This window comes from Cervus canadensis, chromosome 8 (assembly GCF_019320065.1).
Source record: "Cervus canadensis isolate Bull #8, Minnesota chromosome 8, ASM1932006v1, whole genome shotgun sequence".
NCBI classification, from domain to species: domain Eukaryota; kingdom Metazoa; phylum Chordata; class Mammalia; order Artiodactyla; family Cervidae; genus Cervus; species Cervus canadensis.
In genome coordinates this window covers 56,666,285-56,677,836 of record NC_057393.1, presented here as the reverse complement: position 1 = coordinate 56,677,836, position 11,552 = coordinate 56,666,285, and positions in this window count along the sequence as shown.

Sequence of the window (11,552 nt, the reverse complement as noted above, 5' to 3'; positions counted from 1 at the left end):
AGAGTCCCTGGTATCGATGAGGCTGAGCTGAGCCTGCAGGAGTGTCTGAGCTAGGAAGGGCGGCAACCCAAGGTGGTGGAGGCACCAGGGGACCTGGGCTGCTGGGTGAGGCGGGCCAAGGAGGGGAGAGGCTCCTATACCCAGAAACCTCCTCATCCCAAATTCATCCCACCAGTAAACAGAGAGGAAGCGTCCCCATAAAGAGGGACTCCAACTGCTGCCATTACTAATCACTGGCAATAAAACTGCTAAATAAAGACGAAAGACAATGATAAATCTACAGGAGGGCTGCCCAACAGAACAATTAGGCTTGGGAGACAAGCATTCACTCACAGACATCACCGTGAGGCATGTATTATTAATAAAATAGACATTGAGCTCAGTAGATAATGAAAGGAAAGGAGACCCCAGCCTCCCCCACCCCAGTAAAGTCTCCCACCACCCCTCAACCTTGGCAATGAGCTCTAAGTGTCATGAGCTCCCTGAGGCTGGTGAGGCTGTCAGACGATGCCCCGGCCTAGGGAAGGCATGCCCTGTGCTTCTTCCTGTCCTGGGCACAGACACAGCTCCCTCAGTTTCTACTGCTGACTTATACCTGGATCCAGCTCCTCCATTCCATGTTTCAATATCTTCCCCCTATATGGGCTTCCCTGGTGGCTCAACGGTAGAGAATCCACCTACAATGCAGGAGACCTGGGTTCGATCCCTGGGTTGGGAAGATCCCCTGGAGAAGGAAATGGCAACCCACTCCAGTAATCTTGCCTGGGAAATCCCACGGACAGAGGAGCCTGACAGGTTACAGTTCATGGATTCCAAAAAGTCAGACATGAGAGAGCAACTAACACTTTGAACACTTTCACTCCTATTGTTACATAACAAATTATCCCCAAATTAAGCAGCTTAAAACACTTACTATCTCAGAATTCCGTAAGTTAAGAATTGGCCCGCCTTGGCTGGCATTTGGCTCAAGGTTGCCATCAAGCTTCAGCCAGGGCTGCAGTCTCATCTGATGACTGCTGGGGAAGGGTTTCTCCAAGCTTGTCTGGGCGGTGGGGGTCGGGGGCCTCTGGTCCTCCCAGCTGTTGGCCTCTCCTGGTTTCTCACCGCATGGCCCTCTTCACAGGGTGGCCTCACCATTCCCTTGCTGGCATTCCCAAGGCCCCACAGTCAGCAGCCCCCGAGAAGGGAGCTGCCATCTTTTCACAGCCTAACCTGGGAAGCCACACCCCACAACTTCTCTTATTCTTTTGAAACAAGTTAGTGTATGCAGTCCACACTCCAAGGAAGGGGATTACACAGGAGGCAGGGATCATTGGGCTTCCCTGGTGTCTCAGATGGTAAAGAATCTGCCTGCAACGCAGGAGACCCAGGTTTGATACCTGGGTTGGGAAGTTCCTCTGGAAAAGGGAAGGGCAACTGACTCTAGTATTCTTGTCTAGAGAATCCCATGGCTGGAGGAGCCTGTGGGCTGCGGTCCATAGGGTCACAAACAGTCGGACACAACTGAGTGACTAACACTTTCACTTTCACAGGTCACTTGGGGTCATTCATAAAGTGCTTGCCATACCTCATCCATGTGGGTGAGTGGCTGATGGTGACAAGATGGGACTGAGGGGCAGAGGGGCCTGCCAGTTCAGAGGAAGTCAGAGCCAAAGAAGGTGAAAGGAAGGAAGGAGGGTAGGAAGGAAAGAAAGGAGGGAGGGAGGGAGGGAGGAAGGAGGGGAAATGTTTTCCTCCAAGCTATGTTTGCGTCTCCTCCAGCAGTACAAAATGCTGAGAAAGTGACAAGGAATTTGGGGATTCATGTCAATCCCACACTGGCTCCTTAATTCCCCCATTAAACATAGTGAGGCAGATACAAAAATTAGGGAAGGTGAAAAGGATCCTTGCAGAAAGTGGGGCAGTGGTGTGTGGCAACAGTCCTGTTCTGGCTGTCCTGCACCCACTCTCTTCTCTCTCAGCACTCCTCCACCCATGCCCAGCACCCCTGCCCCCACGAGAAGGGGTGGCCCATGGAGAAACAGGAACCCAGCAAGAGAGAATCTTTTCAGGACAGAAACAAGCCAGCCCAATGTGATGACCATGGGCCCCCTCTGCCCTCAGGGCTCCATCATACTGTTGTTCTGCCTGGTTCCTGGGAGGAAGGAGCTCAGAAGGACAAGCGCTGGGGAGCCAGCTCAGAATAGACCTCTAGGGAAGGAGATACAGACATTATTGAAAGCAAGAGAGTGGATGCGCCACCCATTTCCATGAGTAATTGATGACCACTTAATCTGTGAAGGAAGGGCGGAGCCGGGGCTCCAGAAACTAGCAGAGCCGGGGTGGCACACTGCCTCAGTGGGCCCCAAAGCTGGGATGGAAGGATCCCGAAAGCCCTGGTAACTGCTCACACTTCCTTCCACATCTTATCCTCCTTTCACCACCTACCCACATACCTCCAAGGACGTTTTCCCCACCGTGTTGGAACAGCAGGAGAACTAGCTCAGGCAGGTGGCAAGACTGGCTTAGACCCAAGTGCCAAAGGCCCCAGAGGGGTGATATGCTGCCTGGTTCCCAGTCGGCCTCCAGCACCCTGCTCCATGTCCTCCAGCCCGCTCTGCTCTACTGACGGTCTCCCCTGCCCTCTGCCTTCCGCCCAGGCGATGGAGAACAGGCAGGCAACCGGGAAGCAAGAGGAAGTGGGGGAGGAATAATTATTCCCCTGGCTCTCTTTCCAGGAGACCGCGGGGTGCCAGTGGCTGGATCCCTCTTCTGAGGACCAGTGCTCCTGTTCATCAGCCCCCTCTAGGTGAAAACAGAGCCCATTAGTTGCAGCTCCCTCTCATCAGGCCCAGGGGTGGGAATGGCTCTTCACTGTTACCAGCCCTTGAGGTCTTTCACCACCTCTTGTTGGCCTTCTTTTATCACACCTACATGCTTGAAAACAGTCCCTCTCCTGAGGTCTCCTCCATCACCCATGGGAGGATGCCAGCTGGGCCCTGACTGATGGAGATGGGCTGGAATCAGTCAAAATATGGGAGCTGATGGAGATCAGGCGGGGTGATAACCAGACAGAATAGGAGGAAGGCCCTGGAATGGGGGCCATGGGCTGAGCCACATGGGATATTTGATGGCTGTGCGGGAGTGTCTAGCTACCTCGGTGGGCAGTGAAAATTCCAGGGAACTCTCTGTAGCTCCATGCTTGGAATACCAGTCTGCTCACAGGGAGGGGCATGATGCCTGCAGAGGCCTTGAAGAAATGGGAAGTGGGGTGCCTGGCTCCCATGTCAGCACACAGGGAATCAAGCTGTCTGTCTTGGAGTGGGCAGGGCTGAGGAAGCCTAGAGAAGGCACATGGTCCAGTCTGCTGACCCATACTGCTTCAGCAGGACACTTTTCCCCTCCAACAAGGCAGGAGGGCTCACAACACTTTGGAGGTCACCAGAGAACATACCTCTGCTTGGAGACCGTAGTAGTAGGGAAGGAAGTGTAGCAAAAGGCAGAGCCCGGGCTTTGCCATCAGAGGACCCCACATAAAAATTCCAGCCCCACCAATCACTAGCTGTTTCACTCTGGTTGTTACTCAAACCTCCGAGCCTCACTTTTTTCTGATGGAAAATTAGAAAAACAATAGTAAATTTACATGAGCATCAGAAATAATAAGTGAGAAGCATCTGATAGAATGCCTGGCACATGGACAATATCCATTAATTATCATTATTTTTATAATAAAAGATAAAGTCAACCCAACAGCCCTTCATATTCTGGTACCACGCTGCATCTCCTAGAGGGTGGAGCTGACCCTGGCTCACATGGGCCCTCCTGCCTGTCCTCAAACTATGTTCCCCACTCCTCTCCCTCCACCCCAGTCCTCCATGGCTTTGCTCTTCTCACTTGGGTCTGCATTGACTCTTGACATGAAGACATCAACTTTCCCACAGGCAGAATTTCCATCCATTATACTGAAGCCTCTAAACCAAATTTCTCATGCTAAGACGTTGGAACATCAACTGATGAATGGACAATTTAAGTTGGTCAAGGGTTTAGTATCCACATATTTATCCATACAGCAGTGTTTGTGTTATACAGACTATTGGCTTTTATTATCTTAAAAAAAAAAAAGTGTAATGGAGATCAAGTTGTAATGGAGATCAAGTGGAATTAAAGCAGGAAATGATCAAAATCATTAGGCACACTGCCACCAACAATGCTGTACTTTCACACTGGGGTTGATTGGGCCAATCTGGACATTGGGTGCTCATGTGTGTAAGGAATAAACCAGTTGAAGTGCATTTGCTAAATGCTGAGAGGAACCATGGAGAGAAGCTTCTAGAGGCTAAGTGCCTCAGTGGAGGAAATGCAGGCATGTGGATTGAGAATTAGCTTCAGAAGAATATTCCAGAAGCAGAACCATATATGCTAATATGGAATGTTCCCCAAAATATATACTGAAGAGAAAAAAGCAAATATCAAACAGTATGTATGGTATGCTGCTACTTATATGACAAGAAGATACATACATATTAATATCTCTGGACAGATATAAAGAACCTGATAGCAGAGGGCATCTCTACATAGAGAAACCAGAGGAGGGAAGAAGATATAATTTACCCCATTTATTTTTTTTTGTTACCATGTGATTGTAGGTTATAATGATTCATATGCATAGAAAATTCATGCATTCATATGTTCTGTTTATAGCTGGCCATAGATTTCTTAGCCAAGACAAACAGGTTGGCGTTCCATCTCCTCTTGACAAATTACTCCAAAAAGTGATTAAGACATCACCAAAGTCAACTTCACTTCTACTCATTCCTTTCCAGAATCCCTATCAGCAAGGCTTTTTCACATTAAAAGATGTTCAGCAGACTCATGAAAAAATGTTCAACACCACTAATCATTCAGTTCAGTTCAGTTCAGTCGCTCAGTCGTGTCCGACTCCTTGCGACCCCATGAATCGCAGCACACCAGGACTCCCTGTCCATCACCACCTCCTGGAGTTTACTCAAATTCATGCCCATCGAGTCAGTGATGCCATCCAGCCATCTCATCCTCTGTCGTCCCCTTCTCCTCCCGCCTTCAATCCTTCCCAGCATCAGGGTCTTTTCCAATGAGTCAACTCTTCGCATGAGGTGGCCAAAGTACTGGAGTTTCAGCTTCAGCGTCAGTCCTTCCAATGAACACCCAGGACTGATTTCCTTCAGGATGGACTGGTTGGCTCTCCTTGCAATCCAAGGGACTCTCAAGAGTCTTCTCCAACACCACAGTTCAAAAGCATCAATTTTTCGGCGCTCAGCTTTCTTCACAGTCCAACTCTCACATCCATACATGACCACTGGAAAAACCATAGCTTTGACCAGACGGACCTTTGTTGGCAAAGTAACATCTCTGCTTTTTAATATGCTGTCTAGGTTGGTCATAACTTTCCTTCCAAGGAGTAAGCGTCTTTTAATTTCATGACTGCAGCCACCATCTGCAGTGATTTTGGAGCCCCAAAAAATAAAAGTCTGACACTGTTTCCACTATCTCCCCATCTATATCCCGTGAGGTGATGGGACCAGATGCCATGATCTTAGTTTTCTGAATGTTAAGTTTTAGGCCAACTTTTTCACTCTCCTCTTTCACTTTCATCAAGAGGCTTTTTAGTTCCTCTTCACTCTCTGCCATAAGGGTGGTGTCATCTGCTATCTGAGGTTATTGATATTTCTAGGAAAATGTAAATATTGAGTATGTACTCAAAAGAATTGAAAGAAGGGTCTAAAAGAGACATTTTCACACCCGTATTCATAGCAGCCATATTCATAGTAGCCAAAAAGTGGAAGCAACTCAAGTGTCCATTGATGCACGAATGGATAAGTAAGACATGGTCTATACATACAGTGGAACAATGTTCAGCCTTAAAAAGGAAATAAACTCTGACACTACAGCATGGATGAACTTTGAAGAAATTATGCTAGGTGAAATAAGCCAGTTATAAAAGGATAAACACTGCATGATTCCACTTACATGAGATACTTTGAGTAGTCAAACTCATAGAAACAGAAGATAGAATGGTGGTCTAGGGGGAGAGAGAAATGGGGGGTTGTTGAATGGGTAGAGTCTCAGTCATGAAAAATGAAAAACTTCTACAGACAGTTTGCACAAGTATTATGTTAAGAATATGTGAATTTACTTAACATTACTGAACTGTACATTTAAAAAGTTTAAGATAATAAATTTCATATTGTGTGTACTTAACTACAATCGAAAATAAAATAAATTTCCTCTGTCTTATAAATGTCAAAGTGATTATCTGACAGAGCCCCTTAGAAGTTACGTTACATATAGTTAATGTTTGTTGTTTAGTAGCTAAGTCGTGTCCGACGCTTTCATGACCCCGTGGACTGTAGTCTGCCAGGCTCCTCTGTCCAAGGGATTTCACAGGCAAGAAAACTGGAGCGGGTTGCCATTTCCTCCTCCAGAGGATTTTCCCGACCCAGGAATAGAACCCAAGTCTCCTGCTTTGCCAGGAAGATTCTTTACTGCTGAGCCATCAGGGAAACCCAATTAATGTTTACTCACTTCCTCTAGTTAATGTTTTAAATCATGATGACTAGCACATCATGTGGAAAGCTCAATTTTTAAAAAACGTATAGCCACTCTATGATCCCAGATATAGAACAGCCTGAAATGACAGTGAACAGAAGTATAAGGATGGTGAACAGACCAGTGGTTGCCAGGTTAGGGTTAAGGGAGACTCTCTTAGAGGCGATGGTGAGTTCTGTATTCTGATTGTAGGAGATGTTTACATGAAAATATACATGTGATAAAATGCCAATATCCTTCCCCATAAAAAGTCAGCATATGTAGAAACATGTAAAACCCAAATCAGGTCTGTATTTTCGAGTATTATCCCAACGTCAATGTCCTGGCTTTGACCACTGTGCGAGGGTTATGTCAACATTTTCTCTGGCGGAAACGGTGACAGGGACAAGAAAGCTCTGTACTGTGTTTGCAACATGCACGTGAGTTTAAAATTATTTAATAATATAAAGACGTTTTAATTTTTCTCATGATTTTAAAACAATTTTTTTTGAGTATTGTTGCTTTACAATGTTGTGTAATTTTCTGCAGTACAGCAAAGCGAATCAGCCTTACATAGCCTAATATCCCCTCCTTTTGGATTTCCTTCCCATTTAGATCACCAGAGAGCATTAGGTAGAGTTCCCTGTGCTATGTAGTAGGTTCTCATTAGCTATCTATTTTATACAAAGTAGTATATATATATATTTCAGCCCCAATCTCCCAATTCATCCCACTCCCTCTGACCCCCCTTGGTGTCCATAAGTTTCTTCTCTATATCTGCGTCTCTGTTTCTACTTTGCAAACAAGTTCCATCTGTACAAAAAGAAAAGGGTTTTTTAAAAATTATGTATCCCGTATTTGGAGAATGGGTGATATTTTGTAGCTCTCCAGAGACAGGACCTACTTTCTAAGAGGTAAGCTGCGGCTGGACCTCTGTCCACAGGACTTGCATGTGACTCGGGGAGAAACAAAGCCTGTCTACCCCGCATGTTGGATGTCCTGGTTCATTGCGCTCTTGTGTCCCTTGTCCTTTCCACCTATAGGGCCTTCTCCTTCAGCCCATAAGGTTGTCCCGCCCTCTTTGTCAGCATTTTCTGGGAGAACTCACAGCCCTCCTGGGCAGCAGTAACCCCCGTGTGCCAGGCACAGTGCCCCCACAGCTAAGCCCCATTGTCTCCATTGTACAGATGAGGACACTGAGGCTTAGAGTTGACAAGGGGCTTTGCCAAGGTCCCTCAGACAGTGGGTGGATTCAAAGCCATCCCCTAACTGGCCTCCTGTACCCCCTTAGGGGCCACCTCAGCTGCCACCTGCAGACTGGCCTCTGGCAGCAGGTGCGAGGCAAGCCGATGGGGACAGGGTGCTAATTCAAGGATGCGGGCAGAGCAGCTGTTCTCTGAGTCCTGGTGGCCTGGGGCCACGTAGCTCTTATGTTCCCAGTTAGATAAAGTGCTCCACTTAGGAGAAGCTCTCTCCCGGCTGTGGGGCCATTAGCTCGCTGACTCCTGGAAAAACCATTTGGCCAGGACTGACAGATGTGGCCATTACACAATCACTTAGCCCCTCTCCCTGCCCCATCCAGACCTTTGCAGGGGAGGGGGCCTTGAAGCAGGCAAAGCCCAGGGGAGGGTCCACAGGATTCACTTTCTGGCCACCCACCTCCCTTGCTGCTCTTAGGCTGCATTTTGCCCAGCCCACGTTGCTGCAGCAGGAGACAGCTTCAGACAGCATGGTTTCAATGTGCTGCAAATGACCTTGTTATCCTGAGAGTTGTTCACAAACCGCCTTCATGTGCATCATCTCCCTTGATCCTCACCAGAACCCTATGAAGTCAAAATTAGGATAATTATTCCCACTGTACAGTTAAGAAATGAGGCACAGAAAAGTTAAACAGCTTGCCCAAGGTCATCAAGCTAATAGAAGGGCTTGACCTCAGGCCTCTGACTCCCAGATCTGTGGTGCTTCGTCCACCACACATTGCCGTGATCCTATGGGGGTGTTCCCATGGATGGGGAGCTTAAACAGCCTCAAAGCAGGGTCTCCAGGGCCAGGGGGTAGGACAAGGGTTCTGTCTGCCAAGCAGAGGAATCAGGCTGCCAGAGTCACAGCTTTGCCCCCTAGCAGCAACTTCCCCATTGGCAGAACCTGGGCAGCTCTTGCCCTGGAGGTCCCCTGGCTTGGGTCATTTCATCCTATACCTCCCACACTCTCTGGACCTTTTGTTCAAGCTGGATGAGTGCCCCCCACCACCCGCATGGTGCAGTCATTTGACAGCTGGCAAACCTCCTCTTCTCTCCAGCAGCACAAGCTTCTCTGCACCGAGGTTGCTGTGACATCTGGGGCCCCCAGCTGATCCAGACCAGGGCTCCACAGCCAGAGCCGCAGCCTCGGCACTGTCTGACAGTGCATCTGGGCCCCTGACCCTGCACTACAGCCAGGATGCACCCAGCAGAGTCAAGCAACCAGTGACCAGTGGGAGGAGGCAGTGCCCACGTCCAAAGGAAGAGCTCTAAAGAGCAATGGCCCATCTCGTGCACAGAGCAGGCTCAGAAAACAAGGAGCTTTGCTCAGCAGAGGCTGTCCTCCCAGCCCAGAGGCCCGAGAGCAGATGGCAGATAGTGGCAGCAAGAGAAGGCTCAATCCTGAGGCCCAGCCTCCAGTGACCCCTCTGACAGAGTGCAAAGAGAATACCCTAGGGTGTTGGGCATGTATGCTCTTGGATGATGCTGCCCTCCACTAAAATGCCTCGCTTTGCCCTGAAGTGACTCAGAAAAAGGTGGCTTACAAATACCCATCCAGGTAGGGTATAGAACTTTTCTCTAAAATGCGCTTCCTGGTGAGTAAGAGGAAAGATCCTGGTTTATCCACACCTGTCACCCTGCCTCCTGCCACAGGACTAAGGAAGCATGTGGGCCTGGCTTGTTCAGGAGAACAGCTCCTGCTAGGGGAAAGATGCTGCTCTTCACACAGACAGAAGAACCCCGGGGCCCCACCAGCACTTAGCTCACTACCCACCTTAGACAGCAGTAAGTGGTGCTGGGACCATGAAGTGAAAGTCGCTTAGTCGTGTCCAACTCTTTGTGACCCCACGGACTGAGACCCGCCAGATTCCTCTGTCCATGGAATTCTCCAAGCAAGAATACTCGAGTGGGTTGCCATGCCCTTCTCCTGGGGATCTTCCCAACCCAGGGATGGAACCTGGGTCTCCTGCATTGCAGGCAAATTCTTTACCATCTATACTACCAGGGAGTCTAAATTCTGAATCAACTCTGAGCTTTATTATCATCAGGAGGGGGTTCTAGACAAGGACAGGCAGTGAGGATGGCTCAAGGGGACACCTAACATGCCACAACCCCAGGATCCATGACCTCCTTGGGAGCAGGGCTGGGCACACCTCCATCTTTATGTTTGTACACAAGTTCACAACCAAGGTGTTTAGCCAAGTCCCAGAGAAAACTCATCAAATGTTGGATTCTCTGAAGTCTGGCTATGTCCAAGAGTGGAGCCCAGAAATGGAGCTATCATTTTTTTAAGAATATTATAAGTCCTTTATAGCACCTCTCTCTAAAGAGCATAAATATCCTCCTTGAGTTTAAAGTGTCTAAATGAGTTGGTTTTTTCATATCTGAGTCCTGCTATACCACTGGTGTGGTCTCCAAGGAGTGGGCGTATTTCCAGTGTCTACCCAGATGGCACGTCCCAGGGCAAGGCCAGGACCACGACAATTGATATCTGATAGGACCAGAGGTGGACACCCAAGCCATTCTCTTTTCCTCTCCCCTAAACCCCCCACACCTGACTCTCAGCACCCCAGCTCTTACTCCAGGCTCCCATTCAAGCTCTGGGATCCCAAGACCCAGATGGCAAGATACCAGGCTCTCAGCCATGGATGTGAGCCTGCAGAGGAGTTGGGGTTTGCCACCCCGCTTCCTAGGAAAATTATGTGAGCTGTGGGAGGGCATGACGTCTAGGAGAAGGCACGTCCTCAGGCTCTGAGAGCCAACCAACCCGGTTTCCTTCTTGAGAACATGAGGTTTTTACCCCCAAAAGGTCTTCAAACCCTTGATACATGTGAGGCTTGGTCGAAGAAGAACTAGTGTTTACCCTACACCTCCTCTGTGCCAGGCAGCACTTAGCAGTCGACGCATGTAAACTTCAAAGAACCCTACAATGCTGGTACCATAATTTTTCCCACTTTACAGGAGAGTACCAAAGCACAGAGAAGTTAAGTGACTTGTTTACAGTCACACAGTCAGTAAGAGCTGGGATTTTGAACAGGTAAAACAAGCTCTTAACCACGTCAGTCAGGTTCTGAATTCATCAGAGTTCCACTTTTCCTGGTGAAGCCAGGAAACTAAGAAGAGAGACTGAGGGTCTGTGACATGGAGTGGTGGGCCCCTGCTAGCTCTCCCTGGAAAGCCACTGGAGGGGTCCAGTGGCTCCAGGCACCATCAACAGCCACAATCCCTGCTGGGCAGGCAGGCCCTTGGACAGGTAAACATGATGCAAAGGCCAAGTGTGCTAGCCAAGGGGCAGATAAAATGGGTTCAGGCTGACCTCTGCCTTGCCAGACTGGACCCAGGAGAGGGAGAAACTGGGATGGCATGTCCTCCCCTCCACAGGCCAGTCCCACCTGGACAGAGTCCATAGATGGTGAAAAACGCAAAGTAATTACCCCAACTCTCCACCTGTCACCTGCTTCCCTGGTGTCTCAGAAGGTAAAGAATCCACCTGCAATGCAGGATACCTGGGTTCAATCCCTGGGTTGGGAAGATCCCCTGGAGAAGGGAACAGCTACCCACTCCAGTATTCTGGCCTGGAGAATTCCATGGACTGTATAGTCCATGGGGTTGCAAAGAGTTGGACACGAATGAGTGACCTTCACTTCACTCACTCACTCCACCTGTCAAACTGGCCCTCATTACACTTCCATTGTCTTCTTGGGGTCCAAAGACTGAGCCCACTTATTCTCATGAACTCATGTATTCAGCCCTCTCTGGGTGACAGGC